The following is a 20,719-nucleotide window of genomic DNA, read 5'->3' as shown; positions in this document are numbered from 1 at the left end:
TGCTCGTCCTCGCGCGCGTCAACCACCGTCGTCCTCAGCGCGCGTTTACATGCCGCGTTCCGCATAATATCGCAAATTGACACATCCGTGTTCGGCAGCCATCGATCGACGTGGCGGCGCCGAGCTGGACGCCATCGACGAAGTGGATAATGAATCCCGGATTCCCGAATTTAGACGCGTCTTCCTTCAGACACAGAGGTGACAAGACGTGGTGTCGTCCTCGTTGACTTAAAACTTGTTTATTTTATTATGTAAAATTTCAACGCGCATTGAGCGGTCTACGAACAATATGAAACGAACGAAATATAAATATAATCAACTCATAGATATAGTGAGTATAGATGCATGTTTATTAAATATAAAAATTATGAGAAACTTATTTTTACTTTGAAAATTTTGTCAAACGTTTAGAAAGTTTTTTCTGTAGATTAAAAATTCCAATTTTTTTGCTTACTCACGTAGCAAACTTTAGCAAGCAGCTATACAAAAAAACTTTTATGGCATTAATATTCAGGTATATCGAATCGCTTATTGTAATCCCGAAAAAAGAAACAGCATGAGTCACCAGAGTCCTTTTCTGTACCCTTTTGAACTCATTTATTTAATTTCGCAATTTTCGCAAACGTCAAGATACTTTTAAGTAATTTTAACTACAGGGTGCACTTGCAGTCTGTTATTCTGTTACAGATCACAAACAAGTCCAGTCTATAGCGTGTTTGTCAATAGTAACAAGGGAAAAACTTCTCTCTTTCTTTCTTCTTATCACGCGCGCAACCAGCCATGAACCATTAAATTTTTCGTGACGCCAGAGAATGATCGATTCTTACGTAAGCCCCCTGCCTGCTGCGAATTATCTAAGTGGCCCCGCGAAAAATTCGATAAACGTCGCCGGAGCCAGGAAAGCTGCCACCCTCGCTCCTCTTCCGCATGCTATGTCCACGTGCTTGACAACTAAAACTTGGGATTTATGAGATGGAATAAAACGCAGAATGTGAATAAAGAATATAGAATACAGTGTGTGTGTGTGTGTGTGTGTGTGTGTGTGTGTGTGTGTGTGTGTGTGTGTGTGTGTGTGTGTGTGTGTGTGTGTGTGTATGCATGTGCAATAGTAATAAGAGAAAAAATAGACAACAATCAAATTATAAAATTATAATTATAATTTCGTAATTTATATTTAATAGTTATAGATTTTTCATTAAAGATTTAATAAATATTATTTTAGATAGATAGTCAAAATGATACAGTTCTGGAAAATGGAGTTAGCTGAAAGGAGTTTCGAACGACATGCATTAATACGCTGGAAGAGATGATACAATGCGACCCGCGTGCGGCCTAACCCGCTTACTATTCGTGCGTAATTCTGCGAAACACCCCTGCTGTCTCTCTCATTGTGTTGGAAAGGGGCGGAACAATGTAAAAGTCTATACGGTTAAGCTGGACAGAGCCAGGAAACATGTCCGTACGCGATGTAGTCCGACTGTTCACCTTCCGTCTATTTTGCCTACGTGTGGAGAAAATCTTTCGCTAGTTTAATTTGGATTGTTGGTGAAAATAAGCTATTTTTCTTTGAAAAGTGAATTTTTGAAGCGAATTTTTGAAAAAATATCTATATATCACAAACACGTAGCGAATTTCTTGTCTAGATTTTATTGCGAACGTGAGAATTAGTTACATGGCAACAAACGTGGATGAAATGCAAAATGCGCTGGGACAAAAAACTTTCGATAACGAGAGTCATGCGGATGCACGTAGCGATGTAGTTATTGTCGGGTCCGCGAAACACAACACCGATCCGATTAAGGCTCTCGAATTACCAAATTCCCTGCTGTTCTCGTCCACTTGTTTTCAGAGAACCAAAACGGAGAGTACACGACACTCTCCGCTCGCTTGTTTATAGTTCTTAGAGGGGCGCAATGAATTTCGGCGACCGCATGCATCCGTGCGTTTCTCTTGAACCACACTCGCCACACTCGTACAATTTGGAATAACCGGTCGTGAGAAAAAGGGATCTGTTAGTAAACCAACGATCCGCTTGGAACCGCACGATAACAAGAGTATCTTATCCGTCACGGCATATGCGATTCACGCAGTCTTCTTCTTTCGTCGATCGCTCGCGGAGATCATGCAAATTGTACGAGTAGACAATCTCATATCTTTCCGAGAAGAGCGAAAATTTATATTACGGCTTACCGAAAGCCGCTTAATTTGTATGCGAATAAAAAGAGAAAAAGAATTAAAAAATTTTCGTTGATAGATTGATTCGATAATTAGTCGTAGCTACGACACTAGTTAAAATTTATACACGTACCGCACTTCATTTGAATAGGCTGTCAACTATCATATTTGATGAACTTCTATCAAGACATACGACATGACAAATGCGAAAGAATATCTATCATGTAGCAATTCTCGGTCTCTAGGCTCAGCAGGGACAGCAGTCAGGTAGCGATCAGATGTGATTAGTATATGCCACCGCAATAAACTATTCAGGTGCGATTGCCGTTGTATTAATACCGAACTACGCAATTTATAGTTGAGCTCGAGCTGGAGAAACGACAGGAAGGCCGCCTAGCCGGGCGTCGCAAGACGGCTAGATACCTACGCGTGTACATGCTGCGTGGCGCATTATAACAGACTAAGGGTGGATAACCCGTGATCGATCATCCCGGTGAATGCGACACCCCTACGAACGCACATCCGCGCCCCATTAAACCGGTAGTCCGCCCTTGCGAGCTACGCGCGCGCACCTATCGCCCCGAATCGAATGAGAAGGTATTTCTCTCCCTTTGCGAGATTGCATCGCGCGATGCGAGATCGGAGAAATTTCGCTTTTCTGCACCGAAAATGAAATAATCGCACCAGAGATATACGTGTGATTACCATATAAATATTGGGAGAGAGAGAGAGCCTTCCGTTTTTGCAATTATGCAATTATGTCAAAATTAGATAATCGGATGCCTTGGAATGGTTGCGATCAAATGCGATAATCGCGATTATTGAAAAAAAAAAAAACAGTAAATAGAAACAAATCTAATGTAGATATCGAGCGATCGAGTCGATGCTTGCCAGCGAAAATTTTTATGAAGGAGATCGAGCGAATTCAAAGGAGAGAACCGCTCGCTCGCTCGCTCGCTCGCTCTCCTCGTGTTAACGATAATAGTGATAGACAGGCAACGAAGTTACGTGGGCGTCTTAGCGACGTGCGAGTTCTGCGCGCGGCATAAATTACCATCCGAAATGAAGGTGGAAATCTGATCTCGTCATTAAGCGCCGCTACCCTCGCCTTATGAAACTGAAGTTCTCATTGCACCGTCTTGCTGGTAATCGTGTGCCGAGTACGAAAACAAGCATGATAAGTGAATAAATGCTATAATAATAATAATAATATAATAATTTTTGAAAAGTAAATTGAGGTAAAAAGAAAGGTATTGCATCTTCTACAAATAATGAGTGAGAATGACAATGAGAGCAGGCATTCTTTTGAAAAATAAAAATGAATATTGAACAAAAAAAAAAACTGGATCAAATTAGAAATTGACATTTTCATTTCCTAAAGCAATTAAGGGGCTTAGGCTTTAGAAATTAAGGTTAAAGTACTATTTCGCCAACTTTCTAAAAATGTGCTGAAAATGTCTAAAAATCCTGCTGCGCACAGCGCTCTCGGTTATGTAAAGATCGAAAATGTGTTTCTGTTTTAATGCTTTAAGGAGAAATTTTTCACAAAAAGAAATATATTATGTATTTCAATCGTATAAGAGAGAGAGAGAGAGAGAGAGAGAGAGAGAGAGAGAGAGAGAGAGAAGAGGGGAGAGGAGAGAGCTACAGAATATTCTTCGACAAATTCCAGTGTGACTAAACCCTCACATATGACTGGCAGGCCGGCTGCACGCGGGATGCAGGAGGGTTGGGGTCGTCGAGATATCAGAGAAGATCTCTCCTTGTCCTCCCCTCCTACTCCTTCGTTCCCTTGCATCGAGGCGGTCCGGGCGGTCACCGAAAAGCCTACTGCACCGAACGCATTCATGTCGAAGACGTTCATATCGGCAAGCCCGGAATTAATTTGATTGTAAGAGCTTCATATTCCTGACAGTTATATTCAAGATGAATCACTTAAGATTGCGCGGCTCGGAGTAACTTTTATTACGATTCCTTTGACAAACAGAAACGCCTCGATCGCCTCGATAGAAAACTATATGGCGCGAGATTAACCGCGACTGTAAATTACCGCGCTTCAATCGGCGATTTCATCCTCGTCCCCTCCCTGCGATTATACGATTGCATCCTGAAATAGCGAGACAGAATCTGTGACCGGAGAATTCGTTAATACGCGAGAATGCATACGGACGGTTTGATTTACGGTGGAAAATGACGGACGACCGTTCCGCAAACGCAAGTTATTGTTTGCACATACCGCGAGATTCGAATTCCGATACATGAATAAGGACCACTCAGTATGCGAGCCACGTCTCATTATGTTTCTCGAGTCGCTGTCAAAGCGATTAGGTAAGAGGGTGTACGAGAGGGAGGAGAATACGTGGGAAACGGGGAAGGAAGAAAATGAAAAAACGAACATGAATGAAAAAGAAGCACGGCTAGAGCTTTTACTATGGTTTTGTGTAGTTTGTCCTCTCTGTTTCTGGTCACAGTGATGTCCCTTCAGTGAGGCCTATCTTATCACTTGCACCGGTTGTACAGGATGTCTCATATAAGATCGAGGCCATATATTTTTTTTAAATAACCGACTTTTTTAATTTCTGAAACACCTGAAATACGGGGCACGCGCACATTTTACATATCCAGAAATGTGTTTTACAAACTGCGAAAGATATTCTATTTTATTAATGCTTCTCAATTCACACATAAGAAACCTAACATAAAAAGGGTAATATAGATATTACACTGCGAGAAAATTATGTCTGTAGCGGCAGGACATAGAGTGCAATTTCCGATGACATTTAGAAGAAAAATCAACTAGAAAGATAGTTTTCAATCGACGTACACTGTACCGTGAGTAAAATTCTCGGGGAAAATAAGAAATACTTTCAACAACGAAAAATCGAATGCTGTTAGTCTACCTATATATATAAACGTACGCACACGTACACGTACCCTCATAATGATGACACGCTCGGAATCCCCAACTTGGTTGCATGTCCCTGTCATCACTTGCAAATGCATAGAATTTCCACGCGTTACGTGCAAGATGACGGTGAATAAAATACACGATCTCGCTGTTTTTCGAGTTTCCAGACCGCGTAACGCGTAAGCGCGTGCCATGCAAAATTGTTGCGTGCCTCGAGACGCGCTATCATTTCGACTTAATCGATCCGGTGATGAGACTGCACGCATCACAACAGTTTTATATCACTCCGCTATCTCACATCCCGTCCCCATATAATATGAAACACCATTCTCATTTACCCCTTTAAATAACTTATCTGACAGCTTGTTTTTTTCTTGCTTGCGAATTATTAATATTCCCTTGTACCGTGTGCTGTACTAATTATTACACCGATTAAACATATATATAATTCAGTTCCATGATTAAGCTTAAAATTCGATTCGGTATTTTTGGGAGATATTTAACGTTATATGAACATAGGGATGGTATCATGAGCATGGTCTTATAGGAACCGGTCGAGCCTCTAGAAAAAGTACAAGCTTGTATTTGAAAAAACGTTTGACCTGCATTCGTGCACCACTTAGCGCTCCTCTCTTCACCCCCCCCCCCCCCTCTCTCTCTCTCTCTCTCTCTCTCTCTCTCTTTTTTTCTTCGTCTCGAGAACTTCGAAAGACGCGAACTCATCCTGACTGGAGTGCGTGGCAGTTATCGAGAGCAAGCCGGTCCTCCGCTAAACAATCCGATGCGGCATTTACTGATCCATCGATCTGACAGAGTCGTTTGTCGAGAGAGCGTTCGCCCTGATCTCTCTCTCTCTCTCTCTCTCTCTCTCTCTCTCTCCCTCCCTCGCTTTCTCTCTCTATTTCTCCGTCTTTCTTTCTTTTTCGAGTAGGCGCGCAGTCGTGACGGCGAAACGTTTCAATCTTACGCTCACCGTCTCGTTATGGAGTTATTGATTATCTGGCCTGACGCCACGAAATCGAATCGCGAATGAGTGCGGCAAAGTTAATTACTCGCGATTCGAAATGTATCTCTTTCTCTTTCTTTCCGTCTCGAAACAATACCGAAGAAAATAAGTTGCACGACAGGAAATCATAATCGAGATACATGATAATGTTATTACCGGTGTAATAATCATTTTGCTAACGCAAAAGACACTGATTTAGCCGCGAAAGATTTTAAGCGCGTGTGGTCATGGTCACATTATCAAAAGTAATGGTTCTTTAAATATATATCCTTCATTACCATCGACACATCCGGGACATTCTTTGCTTGAAACGTAAAGAAAAAAGAATATCGAGTGCGTCTATCGATCATCATCGTGCGACGATCCAACGGAGATAACGACGAGGGCCGTATCGCGTATCGAACTTAAGATGTTATTTCTGTTATTTACGAGATGTCTTAGAACAGGTGACACGCGTCCTATACCTGCATGCAGCAGGTAAATGGCCGCACAGCTACGATTTATAAAGCGTTGGTATAAGGCAAGGGAAAGAAACCGAGAAAGAAAGAAATAGGAGGCAGAAAGAGGGGCGGACGCGAGAAAGAGAGAGCATCCCGTAATTATGCTAGGGTGAGTTATGGCGGTACAAGTACTGCGATTATAGCGATCGGCCCAGACAATTCCGAGTGGAACTCGTCTCTATCGATGACAGCGCGTAGCGCCTTTCGACATCAGATACGCTAGTGACGAATACATTGTCCGTCATATGTTGAAAAATTCTCGCCATGTCTACACAGTGTTGATTAATCTGTCTGGCTGCCGTATATATATATATATTTTTACGTTAAGTATGCAAATTACGGCTTCTCATGCTTCGATTATCGTCGAACGTTGGAACGCAAAGCTGTAATTTGGTAATACCACTTTCCACGTGCGCAACACTTTATTATAACGGAGTACTTTCTGTGTTTTTCTAATTACGGAATATAAGGTATTGATAAGTGAGATTTTTTTTGTAATTTTTTTTTCCGCAAGTATACAAGCAACATTACGATCAGAATTTCGAGCCAGTCGAACGCTTTACCTTCTTGACGAAATATCGCACGTTTTGTCGCAAGAGAATCGGGATTCGTCGCGATTAAGATACGCCGTTCAACTTTAAAAAGTCCGGTGTGTTGTGTTCAATGGCGCAACGGTGATTTGCCAACGCCATGCGTGACATGATCCCTCTCGAAAATGCGTTTTTTGCTCCGGTCTCTGTGACGCATCTGTGACGCGATCCTTTGTTTTGACGCGATCGGACAGGTGAGTTATCTGGCTGCGGTAAGACGATCGTTCTTCTCCAACGGACACCGACACGCCGGCGAAGTTCTCCTCGAAAAAGATTCATCCGGGGCCGGTGTAAACACAGCCGATAAAAGGACGAGGAGAGGCCTTAACCGGCGCGGAAGAGTGATGCGCCACGAGAAACCATTCTTTAAAACCTCACACGTCCCGTGCGGCCCTTTCCGTCGCGCGGTCGTGGCCCACTTGAACGGATAAAAACGACTTGGCGGCGGCCTCTCGGAGAAGACGAACTATCGCCGCCGCCCTCGCGATGCGCGATCCTCCCCAAGCACTTCGCGTCAACCTCCAATTCGATCAACTCCATCACTTTGAAAGAATGTCTCGCAAATAAGAACGCATCGATTAAGATCCGAATGTAACTGTGGCAACAATTATATAATATTTTTTTTAATTAAACCAAGTAAAAAAAAAACTGTAAAATAATTTCTAGATGTATACGTAAGCCTTAATTTAAAGACATTTTTAACATTGTTTAGAAAAATACTCGATATTTTATAAATTATATAGATATTTTAAGTAACATTTTATTTTTATAATTGTTGTTTTTTTAAACGTAATCCGTCTTTGAATATGTACACTTTGTGTTGGAAACGAGATAGAAAGCGAAGGAAAAACTGGTTCTTTTTTTTTTTTTTGTGAAAATCCGAAATCAAAATGTTTGATCATCATGGTATCATGGCGCAAGTTTAAATCAACTAAACTTGCGCCATGATACCACGATATTCGTCGCTGGCTTCTCCCTGTTAGCGGATCTATCGTCAACGTCGAAAAAAAAACTCGGCATCGCGCCCACGGGAATCTCTCGAGGGTTCTTCAAGAGGAAGGAGGAGATGAGCGGCCATGCCGTCGACGACACGTCGGACATCAGTCAGTCAAGTCAGAGTCGTCCGTCGGAGTCGGCGGAGGAACGTTTCGGTCACACGCGACGGGACATTATCGCATTAAATATCGACAGGTGGCTTTCAACGAAGCGCACTAGAAAAATCAGGAGAAAAATGCCTAAATCTGTCCAGATCCCTCTCCATTCCTCTTTCTCTTTTTCTCTCGATCCCCTTGGCCTCTCCAAAGATTCGCCTGCATTACGGATCGGCGTGTCCACCCACACCCGCTGCGCTCATAATAGGCTCCGCGAGGCTAAGCCCCTCTAATTCCTCTCCCCGTCCTCTTCTTTACCGCAATCTTTCCCGCTTTGACTACATCTCCTTCTCTCTACCTGCCTATCCCTATCTGTCTCTCTCTTCTCCTGCGCCGATACGCTTTGAACGCGGTTTCCCATAGGTTATTATTAGAATGCCTTACATTTGTGCCCCCGGTCGCGGCCCAGGTAGATGGACAGTGCTCCGCCCTTCGAGAAAAAGAAAAGCTCCGAGTTGTACGTCCAGCCTGCACCAACTCCGCGCTCCTTCGCTCTCTCTGTGACCTATCTCCCGTCTGTGACTACCTGAGCAGGAATTCCTGGATGAAGAGCGATCCGTGCCGCGCGGCGATGATCGCCGTGACCGCCTCGCGACGCCGTCACCGCCAGCATCAGCAGCATCGTGTCAGGAATTATTTTTGGAGAAACGAGTTTCGATCGCTACGCTATTCGATTCGATGCGCCTGGATTCCTGCTTCTACGATGATTCCTCTGGAACTCGGCAGCGGTTTCGAAAACGCGCAAGACCGACAGGCTGCGACGGAAATGGATTCTCTTGCTTGTCAACCGCGCGCGATCGACGATCGTATCGCGTGGCAATTCACGCAGCCGGCTTTTTAACGATCGCTTTGGAAAGACTTTGACTTTGAGGTGTCGTAGAATGCGATTTATCCCCTTTGATATTCTCTTTCTGGCGTAAATTGTTACAAATGTGATTCTAATCGGACTTTATATATCTAGGATCATTTTTTCGACGGCGGAAAATGGAATGAAAGAAGGTCTTTGTGCGAAATGCGAACTCTACTTATTATCACTTCAACTTATTATCACTTGAATACGCATTAGCGTTTGTCATTCTTCATGAACGTGATGTGTCAACATAATTAAAAATTTTTAAGCTTTTAACACGTGATATCTCTTATGCATAATTATTTCAATATAAGAACCTAACCTAAATCAATTGAGCTACCTCTAATTTGTGAAACAAGCAAACCGATGCCACTCCCGATGAGCCTGAGCGAAAACAAGAGAGATGAATCAGCAATTTTCAACATAAATTTATCACTAAATTTATTGCGGTTACTGCGTTTGATTGCTCATTACGTCATATGAATGTTCTGATAGTCCGAACAAGTTGCATAAGAAGCTACTGGTTTATTTTATTACAAAAAGTCAAAGGTCGAGAATTTTTCGATCGCTTATTTCACGCTTTTGGCACAAAGTTGCCTGTCGATGGCAGCACCTCACAGTCCTTTCTTTATTATTTTCTTTCTTTCATAGAGGACTAAGAGTCAACGATATGGAAAGCTTTTCTTTACAATCCAGCGGTTTCGGTGCCAACTCACCTATTAGTGTATAAAAGAGAAATCAGTTATTTCGGAGCCGTATTTTCGAAAATCGTATATCGCGGTATCTACGATATTACTATGTGTTCCGTGTAAAACGGCATAAAAAAAAGATTGCATTTCGCAAAAATATTTCAGATTTATCACGAGGAAAAATTTTCGTTTACAATACGTTTTATTATACGAGAGCTTTCCGAACTAAAATACTTTGCCAATAATATCATTCTCTATCTTCAAATTCTTGTTACATACAATCGAATTATCTTTCGTGAGACATCTCGACAATTTTGTTGAGGGAATGTCTCAACTATCTTCAACTTACGTTAATTCTTTATGCGAAGCAAAGCTTTATCCGAATCACTGCATTAACCATACTTCGTCAGAAATATTTTCGCTTCATCGATACTGTCTTGGTTTCAGTTAATGTAAATTTAAGAACTACCTTTTGGATTGTGTGCGGTGTGGTCAAGTTGCCCGGTATATTTCACGATCGAAATGACTCAAGTGCTCGATCATTCCGATTGTTCTGAGCCGAGCTGGCCGGATTTCGATCCGATCGCATTGCTCCAGGCGCTCGTTAATGCCGCGCGCATAATTCACGCGCGGTTTTAATAACACGACGAAAACATCGGCGGGGAACGCGCCGCCGCCGCTGCCGCCGCCGATCTTTCCAGTCCGATAAATCGCCATCGGTCTTTTGCGCGACGTATTTCGCCCACTGGAAAAGCTCGCCGTCAATTATTATCGTTTCCCGCTTCTGGTAGCACCGCGTCCGCGCATAAATATCGTCATTTCCAACTACTTCATCCGCCATCGCCGCCATTGCGGCTCCCGAACTTTTCTAAATAATGACTATTTTACGGCCGTGATAATGAAATTCCAAGGACTATATAGATACCCATGCACACACACACACACACACACACACACACACACACACACACACACACACACACACACACACACACACACACACACGCACACACACGCGCACACTAATAATCAGACATTGATTCGGTAGCAGTCACGCGCTTGCATCGTAACTTATGCAATGTAAGTTACGTTTAACCGACCGCGATTCCGTTATAATTCCAAATAATAATTCACGAATTTTACAAAATTCACGAATTCTGAATTTCTATTACTCTTTAATTATTCGTCTGGCAAATTACCTAGACGTTCTTCGTAAAAAGGATTACATATATAATTATTCTTATTATTTCTAAATTAGGTTGTATGTTTCTTCCGCTCTCCCTCCAATCGTATAATCTCTTACAAAAACATAAATATATAAATGTTTTATGTATAAAGGCATATGAATTATTCGCAATACATTGAGAGTCCGTAAACTGGCTAGACTTAAATGACCGTGCGGATTAATTATTAACGCAAAAAGAAAGCAATTAATTAATTTATAACTTTTTTTTTTATTTGGAAAGAAAACTATAGAGCAAGTACACCTCAAGGTGCCGGGTCAAGGCATAAAATGTTTATAATTACATCGTAAAGTATATATTGCTGCCATCTTGCGGTACGATTTTCAAACGTTAACGCTCCGCCGGTATTACTATTTTCTTATCAGTACGCGTAATAAACGCATCCTTTTAAGGATTTGACCTTATCGTTCGCCGCGTGCATATATGAAGACGTATGTGACAGCGGCGGTTACGACGGCCGATGATATTCACCCGGAAACGAATCGCGATTGGTCGCATTGGTCGTCGGCATTGCCGTAAATATGCCGTACAAGACGCGTTAGATAAGTACTTTTTCTTTGCATTCAACATTCGTTGATAGGGATAAGGCGGTTGTCCAAGGGAGAAGTGATACCCACCCCGGATATTGACGCGCGGCAATTAACGAACTGGCATAACGGTGAAAATAAAAAAAAAAATGACGTTGCGGCCGACACCAATTGCCAACGCCGCGCCGGCGATGATTTCGTGCCGCGAAACATACGAAAACGCGTGAAGGGGCCGTAAAATATTCATAACTTTTAGAAATCCCGTCAATATGTAAATGAGAAATGCTAATCGCCTCCCGCGTTCGCACCTACGACGAAGGCTATCGCTCTGTTGACACCCGCCCGTCAAGATTCTTATTTTGCGGATATGTTCCATCCAGTCGAGGCTGATAATTTAACGGCTTGTCAAACGATCGAAATCGGCCTCGCTCGAGCATTCAAGGATTCTTCGTTCTTGTATCATAGATGACGATCAATGACGCGCGCCGTTTAATTATATATCCGATTGATGTGCGCTTAGGAAAATCTTAACGGATGCCCGATTCCATTTGCGCAGGTTTCGAATGGGGTTTCGGATGAGTAATGTAATCTTTTGTTTATTAGCGTCTCCTCGGATCTCGTAATCAAAAGAGATTCGACATCGATGAATTTAATACGATTGCATAATATATATATATATATATATAAATAATATGTATATATATATATATATATATATATTATGCAATCGTATTAAATTCATATATATATATATAAATAATATGTATATATATATATATATATATATATATATATATATATATAATAAATTAAAGGTGCCCATAACGAAAGCTCGTTGAGTTACAAATTATGCATGTCGATAAAACGATATCCAATCGTGTATTAGATTTGTGTTGTAATTTATACAGAATCATTTTAAAAGGAGAAATAAGAAAGAATAGTTAACATTACATAGCACAATATAATGCGTACATACATATTTTTCGTGATTTACACGATATTGATTACTCGATACTTTGATACCGCAATAATATATGTTCCCTAATTTTTCTTCTAAAGCATGTCTTTTTTTAAAGAAAGAAGTTTTGTAATTATATATATCCGAAAGCATCAAAATGTAACGTGAATATTTAGCTGTTTTTACAAATAGTGTTAAATAAAATTATTTTCTAAACTCAATATCTTTGCTTATCATTGCTTCCGTCGAGATGTACGGCTGGTTAAAGACATCCTACATTTACTGCAATTTCGAGTAATCGACCGGGGTTGTCTCGGTACTCAAAAGTAACGTGCACGAGCCACCTCCACCACATATCGTCGGCGAGCCAGCGTACAAAGGACCGGTGCGGCCAAATTAAATCCCGATTAAAAATAAGGCTCGCCTCGCGTCGCAATTTATGGCGTCGCGCCATGTACATGTATGAAACAAGAACGCTCGTTATTGTTTCAAGCTACTCTTTTCTGCGTGCTCGACTTCGGATATCAAAGGAATCGCCCTGCTATTATTCGCGAACGTCACAACGGCATTAATTGCATTATTATAGCCGTGCCCAACTTTCTCTCTTTCGACATCGGCTGAAAGGGTAAATGTTGAGAAAAAGTAATGTTTTCTTTGTTCACCATATGCTACTCGTTAGATCAACAGAATCATAACAAATAGATTAGTTTTACATATGGGCCAAAATTGTAAATTTATTAAGAGAGATTTCGGATTGAGAAGAAGAAGACGATACTAGAATTTATATATAATTTTATACATCCTTCCCGCAGGTCTTGCGTGAAGTTTATTACAAAATAGATAATAAATTTTGACTTTAAATTTAAAAGATGTCGAGCAAATATTGCTATTACCATCATGCCTTTTTTTAATTAGCATTTTAGTAGTTCGCTATAGCGGCGCGAATTAATAAAGAGCCAGTAAGAAATGGTACTACAAATAATGCTTTTAAAACTTTTAATCCCACACATTTGTATCAGCCAAACGGATTCGGAAAACCGCGAAAGGAAATTCTTTGACCCATTCTCTTTCTCCATATATAGAATATATATATATATATATATATATATATCTGGAAATGCGACGGAAATAAAGAAAACTATGTCCTGGCATGTTACCTCAGTGGGAAACCGCAGTAGCGAACCGGTATTCCGGTCGACCCCACGTTAGCCTCTTTAATCGCGCCGCGAATAATTAGCGGACGGCGATTAGGGTGATTAAAGGCGAGGGACCCAGTCACGGATACGATGCAATTAGCCGAATCACTTAACGACTCGGTCGACGGGAGCACGACGCGGAGAGAGTGCGCAAACGAAATCTGCCTATTCCGATCTTGAAACAGAAATTATATAATTGAGATATAGTCAAGAAATAACGCATTATGTGCTGCAAAAAATAATTAATTAAATACTGTCATAGAATTAATATAAATATGATTATTATATATTTGTTTTAAAAAAAATATAATTTTTACATATGATTACTTTGTCTTCGTTCTTAATTATCTTCTTTCCAGATTTTAGATGTAGCACGTTATGTAAAATCTTTTAAAAAGAAGCAATTTTTCTATCAGTTAATTGTGTTTATCTACGAATTTCTGTTTCTTAATTCCAAGATTCGCGGCAAGATTACAGGATCGTTCGCTTATCTGCATAAGTATCTCGATAGCTTGTGCACACTGTAGAACCCGAATAAGAAGATCAAATCTCACCACAGAGCCTTACACTGTACAAGGTTTTACATATGAAACTCATTTATATAAAACGGCAGACTGCCATTTTTACGTATCGTTGGAAACATGTCGATGTTTCTCTAGTTGCGAAACATACAAAAGATCGCCAAGTATAAGTCTGAGAATAAGGTGTAGATAAATGTTTCTAATAAAATTGTTTGATAGAAAAGAAAATCAATATGTTGCATTTAATAATTTTTAATTTAGTAATTCCAGTTAACTTTCTATATCATTAATAAGAAACGAGTGAAAAAAACTACAATTTTATTCCGTTTAGCAATTTATGACTTTCATATTGCAATTTAGTAATTTTTTTTTTTATTATTATTAATTAACTCGTATACAACAACATGAAAAAATATGAAAAGATAAGAAAACATTTTTAAAAATAAGCAAAAGAAAGAAAGAGAATTAATGCGATTATTTATTTCCTGAAAATGAAATAATTGAAATAATTGAAAGCGTCCACGATCGCGAATAAAATTAGCCACGGAGATATCTTTCGGCCGCATACCTTTGCGAGTGAATCGCTTATCAATTGATCCTGGTCGCATGGACGGGGTGTCATAAAGTAGCATGTCAGAAACCATTACTATTCCCATTATTTCTACACTACAGATTTGTTATCGAAAATTACCGCAAAACGCGCGCTACAAAAATCTCACAGCATACATCTTTCGTCGCATTTCTAAATTATCTTCTAATTAATATACATATCTTTGCAGGTACCGACAAGCGTTTCGCAAACCAGTTTCGTTTCGCTCGCACGATCTCCGTCTACGACTGTCGCCGCCAAGTTACGCGTGATTATATGTCGAATATATGTTTGCGATGTCCAGAAATGTTAATCGTGAAGACGAACGGGCGAGAAAAAATTTTAACGTAATTTAAATAACTTATATGTAACAAAGTATAATTGTTCGAAAGAAATAAGAAAGGAATAAAGAAAAATATATTGCATAATACAAAAGAAAATCATTTACATGTTATAAAAATCATAAAAAATAGCATTAAAAATAGTATTAACAAATCTGTAAGACGTGTCTTTTATATAGAAGGTATATTCTCTCACCAGGCCAGAACAAAATTTTCTAGGAAATTATTTCGCGTGTGGTCAATTACGAAGAACGAAGTAAGTAGCTGGTAATAAAGTATTATTGAGACAGAGAATCATCATTAATGGTCAACATCATTGCAAATTGCATCGTATTCCCTGTATGCAACGCTTTATGCGAAGTGGAGTCGGCAAGCAACAGAGATCATTAATGGTTCTCACAGTACAGACGTCGTCGGAGGCATTTTCTCCCGACGAGCGCAAACAAACGGAGTAAGATAGTGCCACCGGTAGCAGCTTCGGGAGATTAGGGTTTGTTTTACAGCGAGCGGTAAAGCTGTCGCGCGGCTCACGCCGGCCGTCGTGTTTAAACGCGTCGGCCTTGATGCAGCAATGCGGAAAGTGTTCACGAGGTGTTTTCAGGTGTTGTACTTCGACCCGTAGTCGGATGTTACCCAGCAATATCGATCTTAAGTGTCGCAGCCATTTTTTGAAAAAAATATATCATTAATTCGAGAGACGGAAATCTATTTCGCGAAATAGCGTTGTGACCTGCATCTATGACAGAGCCTGTTAATAGAAGGAAAACGTTTGGATAAAACTCGCCAAAGTCCGATCTTGCGAAAGGATTATGTAAGAATTTTAATTTTGTATAAATAAACGATATAATAAGAATAAATATAATTCTTATAAATAATCGAGCACGTAGTAGATACGATAAGAATAGGATTAATGTTATTATTAAATTAGCTTTAACAGAATTTAAAAATTATTTATTTATTTACAAAATAAAAGTTGTCTAACTAAAAATATAATAAGTTTATAGACAGCACTATAATAATATATATATATATATATATATATGCATGATTGACGGTTTATATTAGCCATTTTCAAGACTGGGGCTGTTGCCAAGACCGAGCGAATTGTGTGGGCGTGGTACGTAACATCAAAGTCTTATCATACAATTGAAAAAAATATCGTCAAGCCACTGTAGAAATAGTTGCGTAATGCAACTCTCCGCGTATGCGCGCGTACGGCGCGCAAACATTGGTATAGCTTGGTCGCATTTTGAATGCAAGTTACGCCCACCGCGCCGTATCGGATGAAAAAATAAAATTTATTTATTCTTGAAATATGATATGGGTGTGGCAAAAAATATTAAGAGATTCTTGTATAACCACATCTATAGCCGAATAGAGAAGTATATTGTCGTAGAATACTAGTGAGTGCGAATTATTCATGGTATTTTGAAATTCGATGCTGACTTAAATTTATACGCATTCACTTTCCATATTTTTATTTTACATTCAATCAAAGCTGACAGCGTAGATAAAATTAATCAGTAGCTCAAATGGATTACCGAATTGAAACTACAGAAATGATGATAGCAGCATATAATTTATTAACTGGAATCTCGATAAATATATCTTAAAAATCACACCGGCAATAAAATCCGAAAAAACTGGACAAGAGAGAAGTAACGTAAAAAATTTCCCGAACGAAACTCTACTCCGTCCGATAGATACTCACCTGCCGTCAATCGAAAAATCTTATTGTTCTATATCGCGACAAAGATACGAGAGAATCGATTACGGCGAAGATGACAGGTGCGGGTGGCACCTGCCTGAATTTACGGATCTTGCTCTACGGTTTCTACATCTATTCACCGGGGATGTCCCACGCATGGGTGTGTCCCTACGCGAAGTGCTATCATCCACGTCCAGTAAACAAGCACGGTGTAAGGCCGCCGCTGGGCATATTTGAGGAGGAGCGCGTGGAAAAGGAACACGCGGTGCGGTGTACGCGGTGCACCGACTGCCTCGACCTTCTCCACCCCCCCCCCCCCCTCCTCCCCACCCCCCCGCCGGATAAAAACCCTTTTCGAGAGTGAAATATGTGAGAGACGAGACCGCCTCGCGGGATAATTCTGAATTATGTTTGTCCTCATCTCTCCAGCCGGCGCTTCCAGTCCTAGTCGCGTTTCGCCCTTTTGTCAACCTCGCGCGGGACCCCGGCCTGGCCATTCTTCGACTATCCCCTCGATTCGTTCCCGACGCGTTTCTTCGATGCTTAATGCGGCACGCTGTATCGCGTCGTCGATTCACGACCCGCTTCGGCGGGTCGATTCAGTTCGCTCGAAACAGTTTTGAATAGTGAGGGGAGGATCGGTATCGAAACGATGATAAACACGAGTATCGTGTTGATATTTTATATATACATATTTGTAATCAAGCGAGTTGTTTTCGAAGGTCGAACTTATTTTGAAAAATATTAACCAAACTGATGTATCAAAACGCCAACGGTAAATTAATCAAATTTGCTGTTATGTATAACTCTCTTTTAATTTTTCAAATATATCAGTTAATTTTCTAATTGATTTTATACACTTTATACCTAGAGTAATTTGTATTTCCTACGGCGTAACTGACGATCAAACGATGGGGAACATATGCATCGTTAGAAATGTAATTTACTTGCTCGATCAACGTGCGCAATTGACTTGACTCGTGACGCGTTTCGCATGCGATAAGATCGAGATAATAATTCCGAGTTGCGAGATGATCTCCTTCGCGATCGAGCCTAATTAAGAAGACATACGTTCCAGGAAAACGTTGCTTGAGAATGCCGATATGCCAATTTCAACGTAGACTACTAATGATATCGTTGTATTAGAAAAGCTACGATAACATGTACACGATATCTTCTCATTGCTATTATCCATCAATAGATAAACATTAATATATCTTGATTTAACTTCTTCCTAGAAAAATTATATAAAAAAACTACTTCTTCTCATATCTTTCAAATGTTTTAATTATTATAATAGTTAAATATTAAATTAAGTTTTTAGAAAATAAAGTTTACGATCTACGTGACTAATAGTTTACCGAAGCTCAATTTTCTATACAAGATACTTTTTGTTGAATAATCAAAATATATTAAATTTTTCTATGACAATTACATCAAATTGACGCAATTTATTATTCGTGAACGCTAATATGATATGAATTATAGTAGATAAGCATTAATGTCAGATAAACGACCGATGCATTCATGAAAAAAGGATCCATCGTGGCGGCGATCTTTCGATCTCTCGATTCTATTGGTCGGATGCGTACCCCTTTAGTTCCTCTCGTAGTGGACAATTATTTAAAAGAGACGCCGAAATTCGGGACCGAAACACGGGTGAAGGGAGGGAATGGGGAGGGAAATGGGGAGATCGTAAGCAAAACGAGAAGTTTACTGACTGGCACCGAATCGAAAGCTGAAGAGCGGCAAAGGGCAGTGAGAAGAGAGATACAGAGAGATATCGGACAGAACAGTGAGAAGGACGGTAGGTAAAAGGGAGAAAGAAGCGAAGGGAAAAAAGGAGCACACACTGCCACCCGCTGGGTTGGACGAGACGCATGCGTGCGATCCCATACCGATGGCGTACCGTGTTTCCATGCCCATACGGCTATCTCCTCGTACTTCCTTCCCCTCTTCCCTCTCAGCTCTTCAGCCTCTCCTATTCAACCTTCTCCTCTCTAAATTTTGTTTCCATTCCTTTTTTTCCCGCTTATTTTTTCCTTTTCTCTCCGTGGCTCGATCTGTCTCCCTCATCTATTTTTCTTTAAATTTCAGTTAAGAGGAAAAAAATAAGGAAAAAATAAGCTCTTCAAGAATAAAAGCTTTTAATGTTTTACAAATTTTATTATTTTATTATTCTGTTGTTTTATTTTTAATATTAAAATTTATGTCTCTATGTGTGCAAAAAATATGTATTTTAGAATATCGAATTAAACAACTATAAAAAAACATATATATATATATATATATATATATATATATATATATATGATATCAAATAAAAAATCATAATTATATTATGTAATAGATCACTTGACATTGAATTTAGTTAACTCAATGTCAAAAGAAAATAAATACTGCGTTGACAATTGCCGAATGACAAATTAGGGAAAATCTATCCTCACCCAAAATCATTTCAACTATCTTTAGAGAATTCGCCTATTCAGCTATTCAGTAGGATGTGATAATTTACAGCTCCATAACTTTATAACGGCTTTACAACAAATCATGCTCAACATTGTAAAACTAGCGGTATAGTAATATCTTGTGATGTCTCTTTAGGTAACTCACCGCTACCATCGAGAAGTCAAAACTTCTGTTAGTAAATCATAAATATTACATTATATTCTTTTTCCTATAATACATCCTACGATCATTTTCAATTTTTCAATTTTCGTTACATCGCCACCTAAGTAATATTTTGTCTACTACATTTTCATCGATTAATTTCTAAAGATCTCGTTTCTGCTGCTATAAAAAAAACACGAAGAAAAAAGGGGAAAAAAAACCACCTCGCTTACTTGGTAAGCATACACGAAGCGCGTAATTAAAACGGCAGAATGACAGTTGAAACAAATATTTCTGTTTCCCTCGCTCTTCCGCCATTTCGCTTTTTCATTTCTCTGTGCCAGTCGATCGAATAAATCAATGAATCTAATAAGGCGGGCTCTGCTCAAGTCGGAAATTGAAAAGATCCAAAGCGATGATACAGCAGCGAATTTTCAATCGACTTTTTTAAGATTAATTGACAGATATTCCACCGGTATTGATCTCACGTACCACTTCGTGTATGCGTGTCAAACGAGAGTGTCCTCGCGCAATCAATACAGTCGATACATTTGATGGCCTGAATTCGCGTATATGTAGGATTGTTAAAAAAAAAAAAACATTGAATATTATTATCGAATACTAATAGGAATATGTAACATGAATATCAATGCCACCGATAATATACACAGATTTTTATGATTGCTATAAATCAGCTAATCAATCTTGAATAGTTTTTGAAATGTCTTTTCTATTTTCTAAGGAAATTGACCAGGAGAGTATCACCAAAGATTCAGCTTCGGAATTATTTATGGACTACTCGGCTCTTTATTATCTCCAAAGAAAAGCAGGAGAAACATTTGTATCCCGACAATTGAAGCTAATTATTACTTTGTCAGAATGTACACCTGTTATTGAGGAAATCTGTCCGAATAGCTTTGTGCCAGTGATATACAACCATCGACCCTTTATGACGTCTCGTATAAACGTTTTCCGTTACCTCTTTCGTTCTGCTTCGAAGCGCTTAATGATGCGCCCGAGTTCATCCACACGTTTATCGCATGAGAACGCTCAATCGACAATTCATACGTTCGACATTACGGCGTACGGCGAGGTGCTGCGCGAAGAAGCTCTCTCTATTAGCTGTGCTGGAGTCTATAAACTTCGAACGCTATCC

General features: G+C 39.8%; 1 long non-coding RNA gene across 1 annotated transcript; it reads left to right on the top strand.

Annotated features, from left to right (window-relative positions):
• The first annotated feature begins 16 nt into the window (after nt 1–16).
• LOC148937017 (uncharacterized) lies at nt 17–3,777 on the top strand. The gene is made up of 3 exons (XR_016138823.1): nt 17–331; nt 688–991; nt 1,223–3,777. It is a non-coding gene; the product is annotated as an uncharacterized LOC148937017 (long non-coding RNA).
• The last annotated feature ends 16,942 nt before the right edge of the window (nt 3,778–20,719 follow it).

Source organism: Pogonomyrmex barbatus, unplaced genomic scaffold (assembly GCF_055798465.1).
Source record: "Pogonomyrmex barbatus isolate J1 unplaced genomic scaffold, ASM5579846v1 scaffold18, whole genome shotgun sequence".
NCBI classification, from domain to species: Eukaryota; Metazoa; Arthropoda; class Insecta; order Hymenoptera; family Formicidae; genus Pogonomyrmex; species Pogonomyrmex barbatus.
This window is presented reverse-complemented; position numbering and strand designations above follow the sequence as displayed.